Source organism: Hemiscyllium ocellatum, chromosome 47 (assembly GCF_020745735.1).
Source record: "Hemiscyllium ocellatum isolate sHemOce1 chromosome 47, sHemOce1.pat.X.cur, whole genome shotgun sequence".
Classification (NCBI taxonomy): domain Eukaryota; kingdom Metazoa; phylum Chordata; class Chondrichthyes; order Orectolobiformes; family Hemiscylliidae; genus Hemiscyllium; species Hemiscyllium ocellatum.
Window position 1 is genome coordinate 5119277 of NC_083447.1, and position 24764 is coordinate 5144040.

At 42.5% G+C, this 24764-nt stretch overlaps 1 protein-coding gene across 3 annotated transcripts in view; it reads left to right on the top strand.

Moving 5' to 3' along the window:
* sipa1l3 (signal-induced proliferation-associated 1 like 3) overlaps nt 1-24764 on the top strand; it is a 246985-nt gene that overhangs the window by 117433 nt on the left and 104788 nt on the right. The window lies entirely within an intron of this gene.

Below are 24764 nucleotides of genomic sequence, written 5' to 3' on the forward strand. Positions count from 1 at the left end.
AGAGCATTGTGGGTCAACTTACAGCATATGGACTGCAGTGGTTCAAGAAAGTAGCTCACCACCACCTCGAGGGCAACTAGGGACCAGCAATAAATGCTGGCCAGCCAGCAATACCCATGTCCGACTTATGAATTAAAAAAACAACTTTTTTTCTAAATTGAATATTAGATTTGCACCCAGACAATATTGTATGTGCAAAGTGCCACTGATTGGGAGTTGATCCAATTACCTTTTAGTCTCAAAGTACTTGGCAGAAATATTAGCCCTGATATATGAACAGTTATGCAGCGAGTTTGATTTGCCTGCTGCTTTTCAAATTGGGTCTGGGGCAATTCCCAAATCAGCTGATTTTGGTTTTGATCTGTACAGAAAGATTTCTCCCTCAGCTGATCAAAGGTTACCATTAATTAAATTTTCACCTCTCTGAACACCTTTTTATCATTGTTTAACCCATTCTCCTTAATTATCTAACTGAAGTGGTGGAGTTGAGAACCCCCAGTTTAATCCTTTTGTGGGGGAGGACAATAGTTACACCAATGCACAATGGAAACAGGCAAATTGCAATGAACACTGTATCTTCTGTTTAACAGGTAGTAATCTATTTTGAATGACCATCGTGGGAATGCCTTGTGCTTGGCAGAAGATAATAACTGCACTTGCGGTTATTAAAGTAAGAAATATTACCAATTTGTGCAAAATAGCCTTAGTTTAAAATGGTCCCTGTTTGAATCTAGTTTTCGTATGGAAAAATAACTGTCACAGTGACTCTGTTAGCAGACAATCCTGGATGAATAACGCAAGTTCAAATCCTACTGAAAGTAGAGGAGTTTAAATGAATCCAATAAATCTATAATTGGGTTTGAAAAAAACTGGTATCGGTGTTGGTAACTGGGAAATTTGATTGTTGTATAAACCTATCTAGCTTGTTAATAACACATTGTGAAGGAGAACTGCCATCTTTACATGGCCTGGCCTGCATGTGTCTCCAGGCCCACAGCTCTCAACTGATCGCCATCTTATTGATGGGAATTACGGGTGAGAATTAATACTGGCCTTGCTGGTGACACCCACATCCTGTTTATGAATGATATGGTGGGAAATTGCTCTCACTGGATTGTATTTCAATAGTTGGTGTGAGAGTTTTGTTTGTCTCCAAAATAGTCCTTCCTCTTGTCATAGCTGAGACAGTACGTTTAATAAGCTATATTGTCCGACTACCAAAGGCGTAGCACACTCATTATTATAATTTTATTGATGCATATTATGGTGAAAACTCTGCCTGATTCGTTCCTCTCAAAATTCCTCTTTAAACTAGTTAGACAGATTTTAAATTGATACTGTGTTTGAACATCCATTTTAGTTCCAATTCTTCCTCCAGGATTCAGTGTTAAATGTTGCAGTTGCAGTACATTCCTAACCAGCTGAAGAAAAATGCTTCTGATCATTTATGGGCGGCACAGTGGTTAGCACTGCTGCCTCACAGCGCCAGAGACCTGGGTTCAATTCCCTCCTCAGGCAACTGTCTGTGTGGAGTTTGCACGTTCTCCCTGTGCTCCGGTTTCCTCCCACAGGTTAGGTGAATTGGCCATGCTAAATTGCCCATAGTGTTAGGTGAAGGGGTAAATGTAGGGGAATGGGTCTGGGTGGGTTGCACTTCGGCAGGTCAGTGTGGACTTGTTGGGCCGAAGGGCCTGTTTCCATACTGTAAGTAATCTAATCTAAAAATCATTTGAGGCAGCGAGCGTGTATTCTCCACTTAATGCAATTGAAGCCTTTCTTTTCCCTTGCAACTTGTCTTCGTGATTGTACTTGTGTCTTCATCTCAAGGTATTACTACCAATGAGTATCGCAGCCTGAATTTGCCTCCTAGTGCCAGTGCTTGTCTGGCTCTTTGTGTAAATGTCAAGAGGTATTGGGGCTATAAGGTTTAGACTAGGACACGATATTCAGGCAATGAACCATGACTGGCGCCAGTCACCAGAAAAATCCTCCCTCCCGGCCCGAGTAGTTTTTTGAATGTATTAAATACACCTCCATTCCTATTAAAAGCTGTAATTGTTTGAGTTCGGCTGACATGTATTATACAAAGCAAGGATTAATGAAGATGCAAAATACTAATGGCATGGAGAAGCCCAAGAGTTTCAATTGGGATGAGATCTTGCTCTGTGGCATTTAGTAGATAATTTTAGGTTGCAGATTTTTTTTGTACATTAGCCCTTTGGAGGGCTATTATGTTGTGATCTGTTCAAGCCCTGAGTGATAGTCAGTGCCTGTTGGGTGATTGCATGATGCTGAATGTAGCTGAAGCATTCTGACGTGCGTTATGAACAGAGGTGAAGTGTAAAGCGAAAAGAAAACCTGATATTAAACATTTGAAATTTTAATGCTACAGGGTGGATGTGCTTTATCTACATGCTTGAAAACAGACCTTTTTCAGAAAAAAAGGACCCAAATAGACCTGTATTTGATCTAAGTGTATCCAAAAATTCAAATAGGGGTTGGATGTCCCTTATCTAAAAAACAGTTGGTCCCGAAACTTTTGGATAAAGGACATCCAACCCTCTATTTCCATCTGAACTCAAAGAAAATTTGCCTGCATATATTTTTTAAAATTTCTCTCCCAAACTTAGATTGTACTTGGAGATGCAAGTTTCAGAGCTTGCAAACAGTAGGCTGAAGGTTGCAAAAATATCAAACTTATAAAGTTTAATGATTTATATGAAATGCTTGTCCTTTTCCTTATCATTTAAGTGTGGTACACAAATCTGGTGACTACTGGAACCTGAAATAAAATAGAAAATTAGCACCAAGTTGGAGCAAAAATATTTGTGGAAGCAATTTAGGTTTTGGGAGAGTAATGTTTGTTTGTCTCCTTCGCTTGTTTGCATTGTTAAAACTGGCCTCCTTTATCTGAGAGAAAAGTCATTCCTATCTGCCTGTAACTCTGCAGAGACAAAGGAACTGTTTTTAGCAGCAGGTCATGACAAAAAATTGCTTTCTTCCAACCAAAAGTGCAAAAACTTCAAATACGGAAGTGTTTGTGCAAGAGTTAAAAATCACACAACACCAGGTCTAATTGGAAGCACTAGCTTTCGGAGTGCTGCTCCTTCGTCAGCACTCCGAAAGCTAGTGCTTCTAATTAAACCTGTTGGACTATAACCTGATGTTGTGATTTTTAACTGTGTACACCCCAATCCAATACGGGCACCTCCAAATCATTTGTGTTATAGGTTAACATGCAGACTGTGGGTCTTAATGAGAACCTTCAAAATTGCACATTAAATATTGAGCAGCAGTTCAGAATATTTAAACTCCAAAATTAGATTGCAGCCTAGGAATCCTCAGAATTGTTTTTGTTTTCATTTTATAATGGGCAAGAATTCCATTGAAATAGTGAACCGGTGGAAGAGTTCATGATCAGTTTGAAAGTGGCTTAGATCAGACATTGAATGTGCGTCTAATTCGGGCAAAGACACATTGAAACAACTGCCATGAACCAAGATTGTATGATTGTTAAAAGTGTTAAAAATATTTACCCAGGATATTATTTTATGTAGCAATACAGCAAGAACAATTTACTTGTACAAAACATAATTATATAATCAAACATTAAAAGCAATTCTGAGAAGCGTTGAAAAGAACAAGGCTAGTTCAAAGTAGAGGTTACTTTATTCCACTTTGAGGACAGGAACAAAATAAAAAAGAGGTGTAACATATGGAATAAACTAACAAATAGAACATTTAAGGCAAAAATCTTGAATGCTCTAATGATGACTCTGGGATCTTTCTGGATGGGTAAATCATCTTGATAAGAATCAGCCTTCGTTATCTATGTTTTCTTGATCTGGTTTCTGCTGGCATCCTGTATTGTAGATGTTAGTACACTACTTGTTCTTGGTCTGTGGTGACTGCACTGCGGTCCAAATCGTTGTGGTATCAAGAAGCATTTGCAGTTGATTGCTGTGAAATTTTGCAGGCGGGTGCATGGCAATAGTTTAATCAATTTATTTTATGACCTAAAGGATGAAATTGAAGTTTTGAGTTTCTCAATATAATTAGATTTGGAACTTGAAGTTTGGTTGTGCCATGTCAGCATACCTAGCATGACCCAAGTTAGCTTTAGAATGTGTGTGGGCTGTGTCATTACGCCGTGAGAGTAAAAGATGATTTTTATTGAATCTTAATAACCTAGTCATATCTCATAATTTCTTTGGGATACTGTTGGAATAAATTTCCTGGTCAATGAGCCTGAAACTCTGCTTGGCTGATGGATTTCCTGAGTCCCTCTGATTGCAAAACATAGGTGCAAAACTGAACTGCTTTCTTTTAAGGTACTTGCATTCTCCTCAGTATCGTGGTTCTGACCAAAGGCACCTGAGATTTTTGAATCAGTGTCTTGAGCTTGTGCAGTTCCATTGTTGCACAATACAGTGTGAGTTTAGTAAAAATAAAGTGTGATTTGGGTTTGCTATTTAAAATAATTGTGTATAGCCAACAGCTTGATGTCTTTAACATGTTCACACAGTGCTGTGAATAATGTGACTTTACAGCTTTATGGATACAAAAAATAATCACCAGTTAATTGCTGTGAAATGCTATGTTCAGCATTCTTTGTACAGAGATGCATGATATGTCTGTGTGAATTTCAAGGGTTTAGATTGAGTTTTGTTGAGCAAGTGGTTTATATTTAGTACTGCATGCATATCTTGTCAAATACATGTAATATTTTGTGAGGCTGTGAAAGCATGTTAGCTGGAATTTTATTCAGTAGTGCGAATGTATCGGGGTGGGGGGGTGGGGTGGGAACTAAAGTGAGGCCACCAATTTTAATTCTACTTTCCAAAGTGTCACTGAAATTAAGCTGGGTGTGATCGTATCATTCAGTAACTAATCTGTGTTGGTTCATGATTTGGAGATGTCGGTGTTGGACTGGGGTAAACAAAGGTAAAAATCACAAAACACCAGGTTATAGTCCAACTCATTTAATTGGAAGCACTAGCTTTCTGGAGTGCTGCCCCTTCAGGTAGTTATAGATACCACCACCTGATGAAGGAGTAGCACTCCAATAACCAGTCCTTCCAATTAAACCTGTTGGAATTTAACCTGGGGTTGGGTGATTTTTTAACTTTTATATTGATTCAAACTCCTATTTGGAACAGTGAGCTATGTGTGTCCAAGGAACTGTTTTCGTTTACCCAACAAGGAATACTTTGCCTCATGTCCGAGATGTTATTGTCGTTCGATTGTATCCTTGACCAAATCTATAACCACTATGTGGAAGCAACTTGTTCGGTAGAGCTCATATAAACACTCTCCTCATTCCTGAAGAAGGGCTCATGCCCAAAATGTCGATTCTCCTGTTCCTTGGATGCTGCCTAACCTGCTGCGCTTTTCCAGCAACACATTTTCAGCTCACTTAAACAAAGTCAGGTCTTGTCACTGACCACTGCCTTTAAGTACTTGTACAGGTTTCTGGCTGAATCCAAGTTCTCTGTCAACCTATGGAAATTATTGATATCGTGAGTCAGATTACTTAAGCACCACCTGCTTGCAATCTTTTTCCACAAGGATGTTTGCTTATCAAATCCTAATGCTCCGATGGTTGTTCTAATTCGGATTTTAATTTATCTCTGTATGAGCTGATTTGTATTCTAGAACTGAATATCTGCAAACTCAAGTACTTAGCCACAAAGACTGTAGTACTTGCTTCTTTGTACTTTTTGGTGTCATCTCATGGAGATGGAGGGGCACAGGCCATGTTTGTCAATCAGTCTGGCAGAAGCTGATCAAACAGTTCTTCGGTCACGTGTCCAAGTCCAACCGAAAGTAGCTGCTCATTAATTGAGTGGCTGCCAGAAGAATGCTGGCCTAATGCATGAATTGAATTAAATTGCTTTATCAAGCAAAAATGTTTCCCGACTCGTGATCAAAGATTACCTTGCCTCACTGACTTTAATAGAGTTGGCTTCATTGCCCTGGCTTAAATCTAGCTACTGTATATGTGCCGGAGCACTTTATTTTGTGACTGTTCTTTTGGGATCCTGAACATTCTTTAAACAGATTTCCGTTGCTTTCTAACAGCTTTGCAGCTCTTACCATTGTGTTTAGATATTCACAAAGCACTGAAATTTCAAAGTTTGCAGTTTTGATTTTTAACCTGTTTGAGATCTTGCCAGCTGTGAAGTCTAATACCAACCGTTCCCATCCAGAACCTCAACCCTCATCCTGCGTATTGTCACTGAATTGCTCCTTAGTAAAAACCAAAAATATTGAGGATGCTGTAAATCAGAAATAAAACAAGTTGCTGGAAAAGCTCAGTTCTGAGGAAGGGTCCCCACCTGAAACACTAACTTTGTTTCTGTTCACAGGTGCTGCCAGACCTGCTGTGTTATTCCAGCAATTTGTTTTTGTTTGAGTTAGTCCTTAGTCCTGTTTTTGAAGATGTTAACTAAACAAGAGAAAGAGATGGATAAGCCCAGTTTCATTTTTTCCATTCTTTGATTTAATGTTATGATCCCAGCTGATATTGGACAAGTTAGAGACCAGACTGAAATCTGGCTTGATGGATCATGTTTTTATTTAGTTTTATTGGGTTTTAACTCCGTGATCTCTTGCTGAAACATGAGCAAATAATGCAGTTTTGTTTTTATTTGCAATAAAAGCTGTTTATTAATAAAAATGATAAAATAGAGTAAACCAAATTATCTAGATAACACACATTCTATAATTTTTAAGGAATAAAGTTATAATCCATTATTTCCAAATAATTTATGAATTTAAAGAAAACAAAGCTGTGTATAGTACCCAAAGGCACATCTCGTATAATACCCACACCAAAGTCCTACACTGTCTTCTCTTCTTAGAACCACTGATCCGCCAGCTATCTTCATCCAGGGTCTTCAGAACTGCCCAAAATTCCACAGTACAACACAAAAAAAAACACTTTCTGTAAACTGAACTCTTTCCCTTAAGCTTAAGTTCCAGAAATCTCGAACAAATCTTGAGGCCCTATTATTTACCTTGGTCGTAATAAAGCAGTCAAAAGTAAACAAATTCATTAGTCAGGTGCAAAACCCATTAATTCTAGACCTGGCACCCAAACTCTGAGCTTTGAAAGAAATCACCATGGCTACAAAAATACCTAAATTAATTATTAACATCAAACACAAAACCCACATGTTACTAATTCAAACAACAATGAACTAAGAACCCAAGCTTAAAATAAATGATATTAATATACATATAAATCACATTTTAGGCATCATCCACCAACCATGCTTCATGCCAGCTGGCTCCTCAGACCACATGTGCTGTACTTAGAAGAGCTGAGCATGAATATTTTGTTTTAAAATCTGTCTCTTTAAGGCATGAAGTCCATTTTAAAACTTTGACCTGCCATACCATGTGATTAGATGTTTATTATTTTGCAATGTCAGCATTGCAGAGGACTTATCTTTTGGAGGTCTGGCCAAGGATATAATTGTGTTTACTTTTAAACTTCAAATAGATTTTAGATGACACCAAAATTGGTGGTTTAGTGACAATGAGGAAGGTTGTCTAAAAATACAATGGGATCTTGATTAGTTGGACCAATGGGCTGAGGAATGGCAGGTGGAATTTAATGCACATAAATGTGAGGTTTGCATTTTGTAAGACTAACCAGGGAAGGACATGCAAAGTTAATGGTAGGGCTCTGGGGAGTGTTGAGCTGAAAATGTGTTGCTGGAAAAGCACAGTAGGTCAGGCAGCATCCAAGGAACAGGAGATTCAATGTTTCGGGCATAAGCCCTTCTTCAGGAATGAGGAAAGTGTGTCCAGCAGGCTAAGATAAAAGGTAGGGAGGAGGGACTTGGGGGAGGGGCGATGGAGATGCGATAGGTGGAAGGAGGTCAAGGTGAGGGTGATAGGCCGGAGTGGGATGGGGGCGGAGAGGTCAGGAAGAAGATTGCAGGTTAGGAAGGTGGTGCTGAGTTAGAGGGATTTGACTGAGACAGGGTGGGGGGAGGGGAAATGAGGAAACTGGAGAAATCTGAGTTCATCCCTTGTGGTTGGAGGGTTCCCAGGCGGAAGATGAGGCGCTCTTCCTCCAACCCCTTCGCTTTGCATGGTATTGGGCAAGTGATTCCCAGGTGTCATTGGGAAAGTCACCCTACATCGCAAAGGCCTTGAGGGTATCACTAAAGCATTTCCTAGTGCTTGCCTGCCATTTTGGAGCAGGGAGTAGAACACCTGCTTCGGTAATCTTGTGTTGGTCATGTGGACCGTGTGCCAAGCCCATCGTAGCTGATCAGGGGGTGGTCAGTCACTCGATGCTGGGTGTTGGTGTTAGTACCAGCTTTCTTCTGAGCAGGTTCTCAGGACCTTGCGCAGGCAGCGTTGGTGGTACTGCTCCACACCTTGGGTTGCCAATGTAGACAGTCCATGTCTCAGAACCATGTAAGAGGTGAGAGCCACCACAGTTCTGTGTACCATGAGCTTGATGTTGTTTCCTTGGGCAGGTATGTGGAAATGAAAGGTTTAGAGGGATATGGGATAAATGCAGGCAAATGGGCTTAGTTCTGTTTTAAAAAATCTGGTCAGCATGAGCAAGTTGGTCTGAAGGGTCTGTTTCCATGCTTTATGTTCAGTGACCTGACATTGGGATTAAGATGTTAACTCTGTTTTCTCTCCTGAGATGCTGCCAGCCATAGATGTACAGCACAAAAACAGATCCTTCAGCCCAACTTATCTATGCTGACCAGATATCCAAAATTAATCTAGACTCATTTCCCAGAAATTGGCCCATACCCCTCTCAACCCTTCGTATTCATGTACCATCAAGGTGCCTTTTCAATGTTGTAATTGTACCAATCTCCTCCACTACTTCTGGCAGCTCATTCCATACACAGACCATCCTCTGCATGAAAAAATTGCCTCTTGGGTCCTTTTTTAAACCTTTTACCCCTCACCTTAAACCTATGCCCTCTAATTCTGGACTCAACAAGCCCAGGGAAAAGACCTTGTCTATTTAACCTATCCATGCCCTTCATGATTTAATAAATCTCTAAGGTCACCCCTCAGCCTCCAACGATCCAGGGGAAACAGCCCTAGCCTATTCAGCCTCGTCCTCTCTAACCCTGCCAACATCCATGTAAATCTTTTCAGAACCCTTCCAAGTTTCACAACATCCTTCCAATAGAAAGGAGACCAGAATTACATACAATATTCCAAAAGTGACCGAACCAATGTCCTCAATATTCAATGCTCTGACCAATAAAGGAAACCATACTAAACGCCGCCTTCCCGGTGCTACGAGCTAGTGAGGGCAGGAATAGGAGGATAGAGCAGATGGCTTAGGGGCTGGTGTATGGGAGAAGGATTCACATTTTAGGATCATTGGAATCTCTTTTTAGGGTAGAAGTGACCTGTACAAGAAGAACACATTGCACCTAAATTGGGAAGGGACTAATATACTGGCAGGGAAATTTGCTAGAGCTGCTCGGGAGGATTTAAACTAGTATGGTGGGGATGGGACCCAGCGAGATAGCGAGGAAAGAGATCCATCTGAGACTGCTACAGTTGAGAACCGAAGCAAGTCAAACAGTCAGGGCAGGTAGGGACAAGGTAGGCTAACAGGGAAGGCAGATAAACTCAAGGCATGGTTAAAAACATGGGACTGGGATATCATAGCAATTACAGAAACATGGCTCAGGGATGGGCAGCTTAATGTTCCAGGATACAAATGCTACAGGAAGGATAGAAAAGGAGACAAGAGAGGAGGGGGATAAGGGATAGCATTACAGCTGTACTGAGGGAGGATATTCCTGGAAATACATCCAGGGAAGTTATTTGGGTGGAACTGAGAAATAAGGGATGATCACCTTATTGGGATTGTATTATAGACCCCCTAATAATCAGAGGGAAATTGAGAAACAAACTTGTAAGGAGATCTCAGCTGTCCCTAAGAATAATAGGGTGCATATGGTAGGGGATTTTAACTTTCAGAACATAAACTGGTAGTGCCATAGTGTTAAAGGTTTAGATGGAGAGCAATTCGTTAAGTGTGTACAAGAAAGTTTTCTGATTCCTCTGTGGGTTTCCTCCGGGTGCTCCGGTTTCCTCCCACAGTCCAAAGATGTGCGGGCTAGGTGAATTGGCCATGCTAAGTTGCCCGTAGTGTTAGGTAAGGGGTAAATGTAGGGGTATGGGTGGGTTGCGCTTCGGCGGGTCGGTGTGGACTTGTTGGGCCGAAGGGCCTGTTCCCACACTGTAAGTAATCTAATCTAATCTAATCTAATCTGATTCAGTATGTGGATGTACCTACTAGAGAAGGTGCAAAACTTGACCTACTCTTGGGAAATAAGGCAGGGCAGTTGACTGAGGTGTCAGTGGGGGAGCACTTTGGGGCCAGTCACCATAATTCTATTAGATTTAAAGTGGTAATGGAAAAGGGTAGACCAGATCTAAAAGTTGAAGTTCAAAAATGGAGAAAGGCTAATTTTGACGGTATTAGGCAAGAACTTTCGAAAGCTGATTTGGGGGCAAATGTTCGCAGGTAAAGGGACGGCTGGAAAATGGGAAGCCTTCAGAAATGAGATAACGAGAATCCAGAGGCAGTATATTCCTGTTAGGGTGAAAGGAAAGGCTGGTAGGTATAGGGAATGATGGGTGACTAAAGAAATTGAGTGTTTGGTTAAGAAAAAGAAGGAAGCATATGTAAGGTATAGACAGGAGAGATCGAGTGAATCCTTAGAAGAGTATAAAGGCAGTAGGAGTATATTTAAGAGGGAAATCAGGAGGGCAAAAAGAGGACATGAGGTAGCTTTGGCAAATAGAATTAAGGAGAATCCAAAGGGTTTTTACAAATACATTAAGGACCAAAGGGTAACTAGGGAGAGAATAGGGCCCCTCAAAGATCAGCAAGGCGGCCTTTGTGTAGAGCCGCAGAAAATGGGGGAGATTCTAAAAGAGTATATTGCATCAGTTTTTACTGTGGAAAAGGATATGCAAGGCATAGACTGTACGGAAATAGATGGTGACATCTTGCAAAATGTCCAGATTACAGAGGAGGAAGTGCAGGATGTTTTGAAACGTGTAATGTTGGATAAATCCCCAGGACCTGATCAAGTGTACCCAAGAACTCTGTGGGAAGCTAGAGAAGTGATTGCTGGGCCCCTTGCTGAGATATTTGTATCATCAATAGTCACAGAAGAGGTGCCGAAAGACTGGAGGTTGGTATACATGGTGCCAAGGGTGGTAAGGACAAGCCAGGGAACTATAGACCAGTGAGCCTGATGTCAATAGTGGGCAAGTTGTTGGAGGGAATCCTGAGGGACAGGATATACATGTATTTGGATAGTCAACATGGCTTTGTGCGTGGGAAATCATGTCTCTCAAACTTGATTGAGTTTTTTGAAGAAGTAACAAAGAGGATTGATGAGGGTAGAGTGGTAGATGTGATTTATATGGACTTCCGTAAGGCGTTTGACAAGGTTCCCCATGGAAGTCTGATTAGCAAGGTTAGATCTCACAGAATACAAGGAGAACTAGCCATTTGAATACAGAACTGGCTCAAAGGTAGAAGACAGAGAGTGGTGGTGGAGGGTTGTTTTTCAGACTGGAGACCTGTAACCAGTGGAGTGCCACAAGGATCGGTATTGGGTCTTCTGCATTTTGTCATTTACATAAATGATTTGGATGTGAGCATAAGAGGTACAAGTTAGTAAGTTTGCAGATGACACTAAAATTGGAGGTGTAGTGGAGAGCTGAGGGTTACGTCAGATTACAACAGGGTCTTGATCAGATGGGCCAATGGGCTGAGAAGTGGCAGATGGAGTTTAATTCAAATAAATATGAGGTGCTGCATTTTGGGAAAGCAAATCTTAGCAGGACTTATACACTTAATTGTAAGGTCCTGGGGTGTGTTGCTGAACAAAGAGACCTTGGAGTGCAGGGTCATAGCTCCTTGAAAGTGGAGTCGCAGGTGGATAGGATATGAAGAAGGCATTTGGTATGCTTTCGTTTATTGGTCAGAGTATTGAGTACAGGAGTTGGGAGGTCATCCTGCGGCTGTACAGGCCATTGGTTAGGCCACTGTTGGAATATTGCGTGCAATTCTGGTCTCCTTCCTATCAGAAAGATGTTGTGAAACTTGAAAGGGTTCAAAAAAGATTTGCAAGGATGTTGCTTTGGTTGGAGGATTTGAGCGAAAGAGAGAGGCTAAACAGGCTGGGGCTGTTTTCCCAGGATCATTGGAGGCTGAGGGGTGACCTTATAGAGGTTTACAAAATTGAGGGGCATGGATAGGGTAAATAGGCGAAGTGTTTTCCCTGGGGTGGGGGAGTCCAGAACGAGAGGGCATAGGTTTAGGGTGAGAGGGGAAAGATATAAAAGAGACCTAAGGGGCAACTTTTTCACGCAGAGGGTGGTACGTGTACGGAATGAGCTGCCAGAGGATGTGGTGGAGGCTGGTACAATTGCAACATTTAAAAGGCATTTGGATGGGTATATGAATAGGAAGAGTTTGGAGGGATGTGGGCCACGTGCTGGCAGGTATTACTGGATTGGGTTGGGATATCTGATCGGCATGGACTGTTTGGACTGAAGGGTCTGTTTCCATGCTGTACATCTCTATGACTCTATCCAATCTACCTGTGACTCCACTTCCAAGGAACTATGAACCTGCACTCCAAGGTCTGGTCAGCAACACTCCCCAAGACATGACCATTAAGTGTACAAATCCTGTGTTCATTTGCCTTTAAATAATGTAGCACCTCACATTTATTTAAATTGAACTCCATCTGTTCACTCTTGGGCTCATTGTCCCATCTGATCAAGATCCCATTGCACTCTGAGGTAACCTTCCCTGTCCACTATACCTCCACCTGCAGACTTAGTAACTACAACTCCTATGTTCACATCCAAATCATTTATATAAATGACAAAAAGCAGTGGACCCAGCACTGATCCTTGTGGTCCTCCCTGGTCACAGGGCTCCACCCTCTGACTTTGACCTTTTGAGCCAGTTCTGTATCCAAATGGCCAGTTCTCCCTGTATTCCATGAGACCTAACCCTGCTAACCAGTCTCCCATGAGGAACCTTGTTGAACGCCTTACGGAAGTCCACATAGATCACATCCACCGCACTGCCCTCATCAATCCTCTTTGTTACTTCTTCAAAAATCTCAAACAAGTTTGTGAGACATGATTTCCCATGCACAAAGCAACATTGATGATCCTTAATCAGGGATAGCCTGTTCAAATACATATATAATCTTTCCTCAGGATTCCCTCCAACAACTTGCCCACCACTGATGTCAGACTTACCAGCCTACCGTTCCCTGGTTTTTCCTTAACACCTTTCTTAAATCGTGACACCACGATAGCCAACCTCCAGTCTTCTGGCACCTAACCTGTGACTATCGATAATCCAATTTATCCACCTTTATGCATTTTAAGGCATCCAGCACCACCACCTCTGTAATACAGACATATTTCAAGATATCTTCATCTATTTCTCCACTTCTATATCTTCCTTGTCCTTCTCCACAGTAAACACTGATGCAAAATACTCGTTTAGTATCTCCTCCATCTCCTGCGGTTCCATACAAAGGCCACCTTGCTGATCTTTAAGGGGCCCTATTCTCTCCCTAGTTACCCTTTTGTTCTTAATGTATTTGTAAAAACCCTTTGGCTTCTCCTTAACTCTATTTGCCAAAGCTATCTCATTTCCCCTTTTTGCCCTCCTGATTTCCCTGTTAAGTGTACTCCTACTGCCTTTATACTCTTCTTAGGATCCACTTGATTGCTGCTGCCTTTACCTGACACCTGCTTCCTCCTTTTTCTTGACCAAAATCTCAGTTTTTCTACTCCTCCTGCATTCCCTATACCTCCCAGCCTCGCCTTTCACCCTACCAGGAATACATTGTCTCTGGACTCTCGTTATCTCATTCCTGAAGGCTTCCCATTTTCCAGCCGTCCCTTTGCCTGCAAACATCTGCACCCAATCGGATTTTGAACGTTCTTGCCTAATACCATCAAACTTGGCCTTTCTCCAATTTAGAGCTTTAATTTTTAGATCCGGTCTTTTTCCATCACCATTTTAAACCTAATAGAATTATGGTCACTGGCCCCAAAATGCTCCCCAACTGACACCTCAGTCACTTGCCCTGCCTTATTTCCCAAGAGTCAGTCAAGTTTTGCACCTTCTCTCATAGCTATATCCACATACTGAATCAAGAAATTTTCTTGTATGCGCAAATTCCTCTCCATCTTAACTTTAACACTATGATAGTCCTCGTCTATGTTTGAAAAGTTAAAATCCCCTTACATTGCCACCATATTATTCTTAAAGATAACTGAGATGTCTTTACAAACTTGTCTCTCAATTTCCTGCTGACTATTGGGTCGATTGTACAATCCCAATAAAGTAATTATCCCTTTCTTATTTCTCAGTCCCACCCAAATAACTTCCCTGAATGTATTCCCAGGAATACTCTCCCTAACTGCAGGCGTAATGTTATCCCTTATCAGAAACAGCATTCCCTCCTCTCTTCCTACCGTTTCTATCCTTTCTGTAGCATTTGTATCCTGGAACATTAAGCTGCCAGTCCTGCCCATCCCTGAGCCATGTCCCTGTAATTGCTACGATATCCCAGTCCCATGTTCCTAACCATGCCCTGAGTTTATTTGCCTTCCCTGTTAGGCCTCTTGTATTGAAAGAAATGCAGTTTAATTGACCACGCTTTCTGCTTTGTTTCTGCGTGTCCTGACTTTTTGACTTGCTTCTTTTCCCAACTGTACCAGTCTCAGACTGATCTCTTCCCTTGCTACCTCCCTGGGTCCCAGCCCCCACCTTACTAGTTTAAATCCTCCTGAGCAGCTCGAGCAAATCTTCCTGCCAGTATATTCATCCCCTTCCAATTCAGGTGCATTCTGTTCTTAAACAGGTCACTTTTACCACAGAAGAGATTCCAATGATCCAAAAGTATGAACCCTTCTCCCCTGCACCAGCTCCTCAGCCAAGCATTCATCTGCTCTATCCTCTTATTGCTCACTAGTTCATAGCACTGGGAGTAATCCAGATATTATTATGCCCAAGGACCTCCTTTTTAAATTCCTGCCAACTTCCTTTATTCTCCCTTCAGAGTCTCCTCCTTTTTCCTTCTGATGTCATTTGTTCCAAAGTGTACAATGACCTCCTGCTGGTCCCACTCCCCTTTTGAGAATATCCTGCAATCTCTTCGAGACATGTTTGATCCTGGCACCAGGGAGGCAACACAGTATTCAGATTTCTCACTGTCGCTGTCTGTACCTCTGACTAGAGAGTCCCCTATCACAATCGACCGCTTAGAACCTGATGTACCCCTCAGTTAGAAACTTGGCTGTTTGCGGTACATTCCCCTGAGAGTCCATCACCACCACCCCCTCTACATTTTCCCAAACAGCAAACCAATTTGAGATGAGGATAGCCACAGGAGACTCCTGCACCACCTGCCTGTCTCTCTAACCTTTCCTGGCAGTAATCCATCTACAAGACTGTATCTGTGGTTTTTCTCCCTTTCTATAACTGCCAGCCCTCCCATCCCCTAGCTCCTGTAAATTCTTCATTGCTTCTAACTGCTACTCCAGCCGATCCATGCAATCTGATAGGATTCACAACCAAAAACACTGCCTGTAGACATAATCATCAGTAATATGGGAATTCTCCCTAATCTCCCACATCCGACAAGAAGAGGACATCGCTCTACTCAAGGCCATCTTGGCACCATAACAATCTACTGAAAATAGCACAGTCTTACTGCTCTAAAAATCACTGCTCCAGGCTAACCTCGTACCTGAGTTTTATATTTTTAAATTTTAATCGAGACAGACAGCATTAAAACATATAACCAAAACAAACCCACTCTACTCACTATTAAATCGAAGACTGCATGCTGAAAATCTCCAGCAGTTTCTCTTGCTTCAGATTTCCATTATCCCCAGTTTTATTATTTCAACAATAAAGGTGTTTTTGTTTTCTTTCTGTTTGTGTGTGAGAGGATACAAGGTTCCTCCTCATCCTTGTCCATTGACTGACCCCAGTGGGAAGTGCATACATCTGACTGAGGGTCAGTGCCATGATTGACCTTGCACTCCTGGAAAGCATCAGAGTCCAGAAGAGCTGACTTTTATTTTTCTCTGGGAATGTGATAACCAGACAGTATTAAATAATGAATAATGTAACAGATCTTCAGGATTCTTCTGGTTTGGCCTCATGTTAACGTTGCATATCCACCAGAAAAGGTCAATAAATGAATGGAATTAGCTGCATTGTTCATCTATCATCATTCCAACATGTGATTTAAACTCTGTCAACTTAACATTGGAGGGGTTTTTGTTAGCAATGACTCCTGCTTGTATTTCCCTTGTTACATACACAAGGTTAAAGTAAAGCAATGAAGGTGTCATCAATAAAACTAACACAATTGCTGGGCAACTTAATTTGGTGAATGAAGTGTAGGAGCTAGAGAATTTACTTTAAGATTTGATTAACTTGGGTTATTTTTCAGAATTCTTTTTGTTTGTGTGTGATGTGCTGATTTTGCAGGTTTATCAGTATTCAAAGCTGCATAAGTATTGTCTAATCTTAGCTGCCTTGTGTAATCGCGCTCCATGATAGTCAGCAAACCCAGTATGAAGTGAGTTTTCTGAAGTACCTCTTGCAAGAAATAATAAATATCCAAGGATTAGCTTCTGGCAGTAGAAATGGCTGTTGTTCCTGAGTACATGGAATTGGTAGGAAAAGGTTGCCATGTGAAGGACACCTGAAAGACTGGTGCTGTTTACTGTGAATGTGGAAACCATTTTTTTTAGGTAAGGTGCTTACCTCAAAAGTAATCTGTTAATGAAACTCCTCTGCCCACAAGTGTAATGTAGTACAAGTTTAATAAAGGCAAGTTATTCCCTGCAACTGAGGATTTATTTTTGCAGCCTTGTTGAGCTGTACCTGTTAGTACCAGATTACTCTACCAGGGTTAGAGTCATAGAGCTGTACCACATGTCTTATTCATCCATGTTGACCAGATATCTTAAATTAATCTAGTCCCATTTTGCCAGCATTAGACCCAAAGCCCTCTTCAGCCCTTCCTACTATACATATACCCATCCAGATGCCTTTTTAAATGTTCTAATTGTACCAGTCTCCACCACTTTCTCTGGCAGTTCATTCCGCACATGCACCACCCTCTTCGTGCACCACCTCCTTTTTAAAATCTTGCCCCTCTTGCCTTAAATCTGTGCCCTTTAGTTTTGGACCCCTACCCCGGGAAAAGTCCTTGTCCATTCCCCCTATCCACACCCCTCATGATTTTTATAAATCTCTTTAAGGTCAACCCTCAGCCTCTGATGTTCCAGGGAAAACAGCCCCAGCCTATTCAGCCTCTCCCTCCAGCTCAAACTCTCCAACCCTGGCAACATCCTTTTCTGAACCCTTTCAAGTTTCACAGCATCCTTCCGATAGGTAGGAGACCAGAATTGTGTGCAGTATTCCAAAAGTGCCCTAACCAAAATCCTGATCAGCTGTAACATGACCTCCCAACTCCCTTACTCAAGACTGTTTTGCAGCATCATGTCAGCATGAGCTAATGCTGTCAGTTGTTGAGAAAGTTTGGTCTCAGCTGCAGTGATCTGTGGTTGAACATGTGATTAACAGCATGGTGGATCCTGAATCAGTGGGAGCTTTCAAAAGGGAATTGGACAATACTTGAATGAGAAGAAATTACAGGGACAATGGGAAAGACTGAGACTGTCTCGTTTGCACTTGGAAAATAACTCAGACTGAGTGGGCTGATTTTCTCATCTAATTGGGCTGTAGTTTCAACTTAAATAAAAAGACAAAAGCTGCTGATTTTATTCTTGTGTAAATAGTTGAGAATTGGCACGACAAGTTGTCTGCTCTTCTGAACTTGAACTGACAAAGTCCACTGATTCACATTGTCCAGCAGTGGAAGCAGGCCTGCACTGGCCTGCACAGAAAGATAACTACACATTGCATCGTCTCCAATCGCCAGGGATCTGTCAGCACCAGCAGTTGCTTAACAGTTATGAGAAACTAGGCTTACCAAAGCCAGTGCCAAGACACAAAGAAAAATATGTAGCTGGGTGGTTCACATCCTTGTCAGAAATAGCATGAAGAAACTTGCTTTTGTGACATTTTAAAGTTTTCAATTGTTTTTCACTGCAACATTTTAGGTGGATTGGCTTGCAATAGAACTGCTATTTGCTGATAGTTATGTGGTGCACAGTTGTGCACTTCTCAACTGAAGAGATTTGTGCTGAGGATTTCTCTCCATCAAAAATCCAACTTCAACAGAATATTGACCTGATAATCTATTTCAGCTGGGTTTCTGTCAAATTTACAATGACCTGGAGTAAATTCCTGGTATGAGATTTATTTTGTTGCAGATCCTTCTCCTTGTGTTGAAGCTTGTGCTGATTAAAATTGAATGAAATGCTGAAAAGGAGTCATACTGGACTCAATGTTAATCTGTTTCTCTCCCTGCAGATGCTGCCTGACCCACTGAGTTTCTCCAGCATTCGGTGTTTGTTAAGGTTAGATGAATTGGTGCACAGGGAGCCATGTGGAGGGTAAATGCTGATATGAGCCAGTGGGCTGAAAGAAGGGCTTATGCCTGAAATGTCGATTCTCATGCTCCTTTGATGCTGCCTGACCTGCGCTTTTCCAGCAATACATTTTTCAGTTTTGCTATCCTAATGACCTTGTCTGCATTTGTGCAAGGTTTTACACTGGCTTTTGCCCATGAACTGAATTCTCCTTCACAGGATTCTGTTATAGAGAGAGAGATTCTGATCCCACTCAGTTGGTTATTGATATGGCAAGTCCTGAGGAACTGACAAGGAGAATAGACCATGATGGGATTTATGCACAGGTCTCCTGGCAGTAGTAAGGACGAGGAGAAGAAAAGAAACCAGGAGAAAGAAAAGGCATGGGAAAAATAATAATGGGGGTGTTTCATATGCTTGTGGACTAGGAAAATCCATTTGATAGCAGATCTCGAGAAAAGGCATTTGGATGGGTATATGAATAGGAAGGGTTTGGAGGGATATGGGCCAGGTGCTGGCAGGTGGCACTGGATTGGGTTGGGATATCTGGTCGGCATGGACGGGTTGGACCGAAGGGTCTGTTTCCATGCTGTACATCTCTATGACTCCATGGCTCTTTTGCAGTAATAAGACTTTCTAATACTCGAATGTCTGATCATTATTTGGATACCAAGAAGGTAATGAACCAATAGTGTCACTTGATGCTGGACCTGCACATTCTGGGATCCTGAAATGACCTGTTCCCTCAGCTGCCTCTTTGGAAACATATGTTCACAAGATTGACCCTCATAGTGAAGCAGACCAGAAGCATTTTCAAGGAATAGGAATGGACCAAATGTCATTGGTCTGAGTGTGTTCAGAGGGACTCCCACATTTTGGGTTGCACTTGCAGTATTACAGGGCGAGCCCCATATTCGTTGAATCATTTTCCACAGTTTCAGTTACCCGCGTTTTACCGCAGCTAGAACATATTCAGCACAGTGGTTCAGGGGTTAGCACTGCTGCCTCACAGCACCAGGCACCTGAGTTCAATTCCAGCCTCTGGTGACTGTCTGTCTGTGTGGAGTTTACACATTCTGCCCGTGTCTGTGTGGGTTTCCTCCGGGTGCTTCAGTTTTCTCCCACAGTCCAAAGAGGTGAAGGTTAGGTGAACTGGTCGTGGGAAATTGTCTGTAGTGTTAAGGGATGTATAGGTTAGATATATTAATAAGAGGTAAATATAGGAATATAGGGTCGTGGAATGGGTCTGGATGGGTTACTCTTCAGAGGGTCAGCGTGGACTTGTTGGACTGAAAGACCTGTTTCCATAGTGTAGGGATTCGATGATTTTTTTAAAAAGTATATTATAGGGAATGTTCCAGAACCAGGGACCAGGAGGCTGCCGGGAAGGTACATTTCCCACTTAATTGAATGGGTTCAGTCCTATCTGCGGTTTTGGGCTTCCGCAGTCCTTCCTGGAACGTACCCCCCGTGGGTGTGGAGGTGAAACTACTGTATAATGTAAGCTCTTTGAGACAGCTAAACTGTAGTGAGATGTAATTAAGGAAGCCAACTCACTTTATAGCGACTTTTAACTTTGTACACCCCAGTCCAACACCAGCATCTCCAAATCATGACTTTTATAGCATGTACTCAATCTTCTCATCAGAGCTCAGGCTTTAGAAAATGAAGTCCTTCTCTCAGCCAGTGCTTGATTCCAGGTAACATCTTTATGACAATCTCAAGTCAGATTTGCTGAAGATCTGGTCTGCTGCAGCTCACTAAGACAAACCATTCAGACAGAAAACTTGATCTCGATTACATTGTGTTTGTGCTTGTTTGAGTTTTGAGTCCATTGAGTTGTGCAGTGGTGGGTGAGTTCTCCATGCCATATCCTTTTAAACAGTTCAGACAGGAAACCTGTTCTTGGGTGACAAGAATTTTAGGGTGCAGATTTAGAAGCAAGTTCATTATTTTTATTTTCTACTGATTACGAGGTTATGTTCACAATGTTGCTTTAACTAAACCTGACCCCTGTTATTTTTTGTCAGCCTTGTATGAGTTGGCCTCTTGTTCCAGGTTTCTCAGACTGCTGACCCTTTAGTCAGTCGGGTCGCCCTCCCTTGCCTTGTCATGTTCCTGTTTGTTCAACATTCCCCATACTTTCCCTAAAAACACCCACCAATCTCACTTTCCCTTTTTCTCTTGCTGCTTGTTTAAAGCTGTTTTTTAACCTCCTCTTCCAGGAGAGTTGGGAAAGGAAGAGCAGCAGTGTTTAGTGATGACACTCTGGCTGTTGTTTTTAGCAGGCCTTTTCCTGCCCATTTGATGTTGTATGTGCATGCCCTGTTTGGCACTTCATATGTATGTGCTTCCACAAGGTTGCGTTTTCAGTGTTCTCTAAATGTACTGCAGTTTGATCAGACTCAAAAATTGTGGTGATGGAAAAGCACAGTCAGTCAGGCAGCATCCAAATAGCAGGAGAGTCGACGTTTCAAGCATGAGCTCTTTATCAGGAATGGGGGGGGGGCGTCCCAAGGGGGCTGAGAGATAAATGGGAGGGGTGTGGGGCTGGGGCGAAGGTAGCTGGGAATGTGATAGTGAGATGAAAATAGGGAATGATGGTGATAAGTTGGAGCAGATAGGTGGGAAAGGAGGTGGACAGGTAGGACAGTTCAAGAGGGTGGTGCTGAGTTGGATCTGGGATAAGGTTGGGGCAGGGTAAATGAAAAAAACTGGTGAAATCGACTGATCCCATGTGGTTGGAGGGTCCCAAGGTGGAGGATGAGGCGTTCTTCCTCCAGGCATTGGGTGGCCACAGTTTGGCGGTGTCACTTGCAACATTGACACTGGACCTGTACGTTCTGGGATCCTGAAAGACTTGTTTTGCGGAACGTCCCAGAAAACATCTCTGGGACACGTGCACTAAACAACCCCACTGCTCTGTGGCCAAACACTTCAACTCCTCCTTCCACTCCAAGGGCATGCAAGTCCTTGGCTTCCTCCACCACCACAATTCTAGCTTCCCGATGCTTAGAGGAAGAAGGCCTCATCTTCCACCTTTGGACCCTCCAATCACACTGGGTCAATGTCGATTTCACCAGTTTCCTTATTTCCCCTGCCCCTACCTTATCCTAGACCTAACCCTCTAACTTGGCACTGGCCTCTTGAACTGTCCTATCTGTCCATCTCCCTTCCCACCTATCGGCTCCACCCTCTTCTCCGACCTATCACCATCACTCCCACCTTCATCTACCGATCCCATTCTTGGCTACTTTTGCCTCAGCCCCACACCCTTTCATTTATCTTTCAGCCCCTTGACCACGCCCCCTCCCCTCCCCATGAAGAGCTCATGCTCAAAATGCCAACTCTCCTGCTCCTCAGATGCAGTCTTTTCCAATACCACACTTACTGACTCTGATCTCCAACATTTGCAGTCCTCACTTTCCCCTTGAGGTTTGATCAGGGCAAATCCACAGAATTTTAATGCTTGAGGAAATGAGTCAGACAGTATAAATATAGTTTAACATTTTTAGGTTTTCATTTTCCACCTACTGACACTGCTGCCTGTATCATGTTGGGTTTGACCCAAGATACACTTTTTTTGCTATGTTGTCCGTAACCGTCCCCCACCCAGTGCTCGTAGGCCACATGGTATGTGTGCCCCATCCCTGGTTTTTACTCAACAATTCACTTTTACTCTTGACCTTTTTGGAGTCTGCTTCCTAAGATAGAGATTGCAGAGTGGTCAATTCAAACATGACTAAGAGATTGATCTCAGTAATGAGAGCACTGAAGAATTTCAACTAAATTAACAGTTTTTTTTTGTCAGTTTGTTCCGTGCATGCATGAGAATGAGAAGTTGGTTCTGTATGCTTCTGTCATGGAAAAAAAATTCCAATTTAAACATGAAGCTGCCAAGTACAGGAAGTGCCTAATCATCATCTGCTCATACAACCCACATTTCCTTGGATCTTTAATGCCATTGGGTCTTGAGGTCAGCAAGTTTACGTTTGTCAATGTCATTAACAGTGAGAGAACAGTTTGTCATGGACAGTAGTCATACTGAGGTATTTCCAGATTCAAACTACACTGTTCCTTTTGGGAGCTGAAAGCCTTTTTTAATGATAAATTCAGTAAAGCATACTGTATTAGGCAAATACTGCTGCTAGTTGAGCCATTTCTGCATCTCTCTGATACCTATGTACATAGAACATAGAAAAATACAGTGCAGTACAGGCCCTTCAGCCCTCGATGTTGCACTGATCCAAGCCCACCTAACCTACTCTAGCCCACTATCCTCCATATGCCTATCCAATGCCCGTTTAAATGCCCATAAAGAGGGAGAGTCCACCACTGCTACTGGCAGGGCATTCCATGAACTCATGACTTGCTGAGGAAAGAATCTACCCCTAACATCTGTCCTATACCTACCACCCCTTAATTTAAAGCTATGCCCCCTCGTAACAGCTGACTCCATACGTGGAAAAAGATTCTCATTGTCAACCCTATCTAAACCCCTAATCATCTTGTACACCTCTATCAAGTCACCCCTAAACCTTCTTTTCTCCAATGAAAACAGCCCCAAGTGCCTCAGCCTTTCCTCATACGATCTTCCTACCATACCAGGCAACATCCTGGTAAACCACCTCTGCACCCGTTCCAGTGCCTCCACATCCTTCCTATAGTATGGTGACCAAAACTGCACACAATACTCCAGATGCAGCCGCACCAGACTCTTATACAACTGCAACATGACCTCAGGACTCTGGAACTCAATTCCTCTACCAATAAAAGCCAGTACGCCATATGCCTTCTTCACAGCACTGTTTACCTGGGTGGCAACTTTCAGAGATCTGTGTACGTGGACACCAAGATCCCTCTGCTCATCCACACTACCAAGTATCCACCCATCAGCCCAGTACTCCATCATCTTGTTACACTTACCAAAGTGAATCACTTCACACTTACCTACATTGAACTCCATTTGCCACTTTTCTGCCCAGCTCTGCAGCTTATCTATATCCCGTTGTAATCTCCACCGACTTTCGTATCATCTGCGAACTTGCTCACCCAACCTTCTAGCCCCTCCTCCAGGTCATTTATAAAACTGACAAACAGCAATGGTCCCAAAACAGACCCTTGCGGAACACCGCTAGTAACTGCACTCCAAGATGAACCTCTGCCATCAACTACAACCCTCTGTCTCCTTCCAGCCAGCCAAATCCTTATCTAAACCTCTAATGTACCCTCAATGCCATACCTCCGTATTTTTTGCAGTCACCTACCATGGGGAACCTTATCAAATGCCTTACTAAAATCCATATACCCCACATCTACCGCTTTAACCTCGTCCACCTCCTTAGTCACTTTCTCAAAGAATTCAGTAAGGTTTGTGAGGCATGACCTGCCCTTCACAAAACCATGCTGACTATCCTTGATCACATTATTTCTATCCAGATGTTCAAAAATCCTCTCCCTTACAATCCTCTCTAAGACTTTGCCCACAACAGAAGTGAGACTCACTGGCCTATAGTTACTAGGGTTATCCCTACTCCCCTTCTTGAACAAGAGAACCACATTTGCTATCTTCCAGTCATCTGGCACTGTTCCTGTAGACAACGAGGACATAAAAATCCAGGCCAATGGCTCTGCATCTCCTCCCTTGCTTCCCAGAGAATCCTAGGATAAATGCCATCAGGCTCAGGGACTTTATCTATTTTCACCCTTTTCAGAATTTCCAACTCCTCTTCCCTACATACCTCAAAGCCATCCATTCTAATTAATTGTGACTCAATATTCACATTGGCAACAATGTCCTGTTCCTGAGTGAATACTGACGAAAAGTATTCATTCAATGTCTCTCCAATCTCTTCAACCTCCACGCACAACTTCCCACTACTATCCTTGACTGGACCTATTCCTACCCTCGTCATTCTTTTATTCCTGACATACCTATAGAAAGCCTTTGGGTTTTCCCTAATCCTACCAACTAAGGACTTTTCATGTCCCCTCCTTGCTGCTCTTAGCTCTCTTTTTAGATCCTTCCTGGCTACCCTATAACACTCAATCGCCCCAATTGAACCTTCACGCCTCATCTTTATATAGGCCGCCCTCTTCCCTTTAACAAGGGATTCCAATTCCTTATTAAACCACGGCTCCCTCACACGACCCTTTCCTCCCTGCCTGACAGGTACATACTT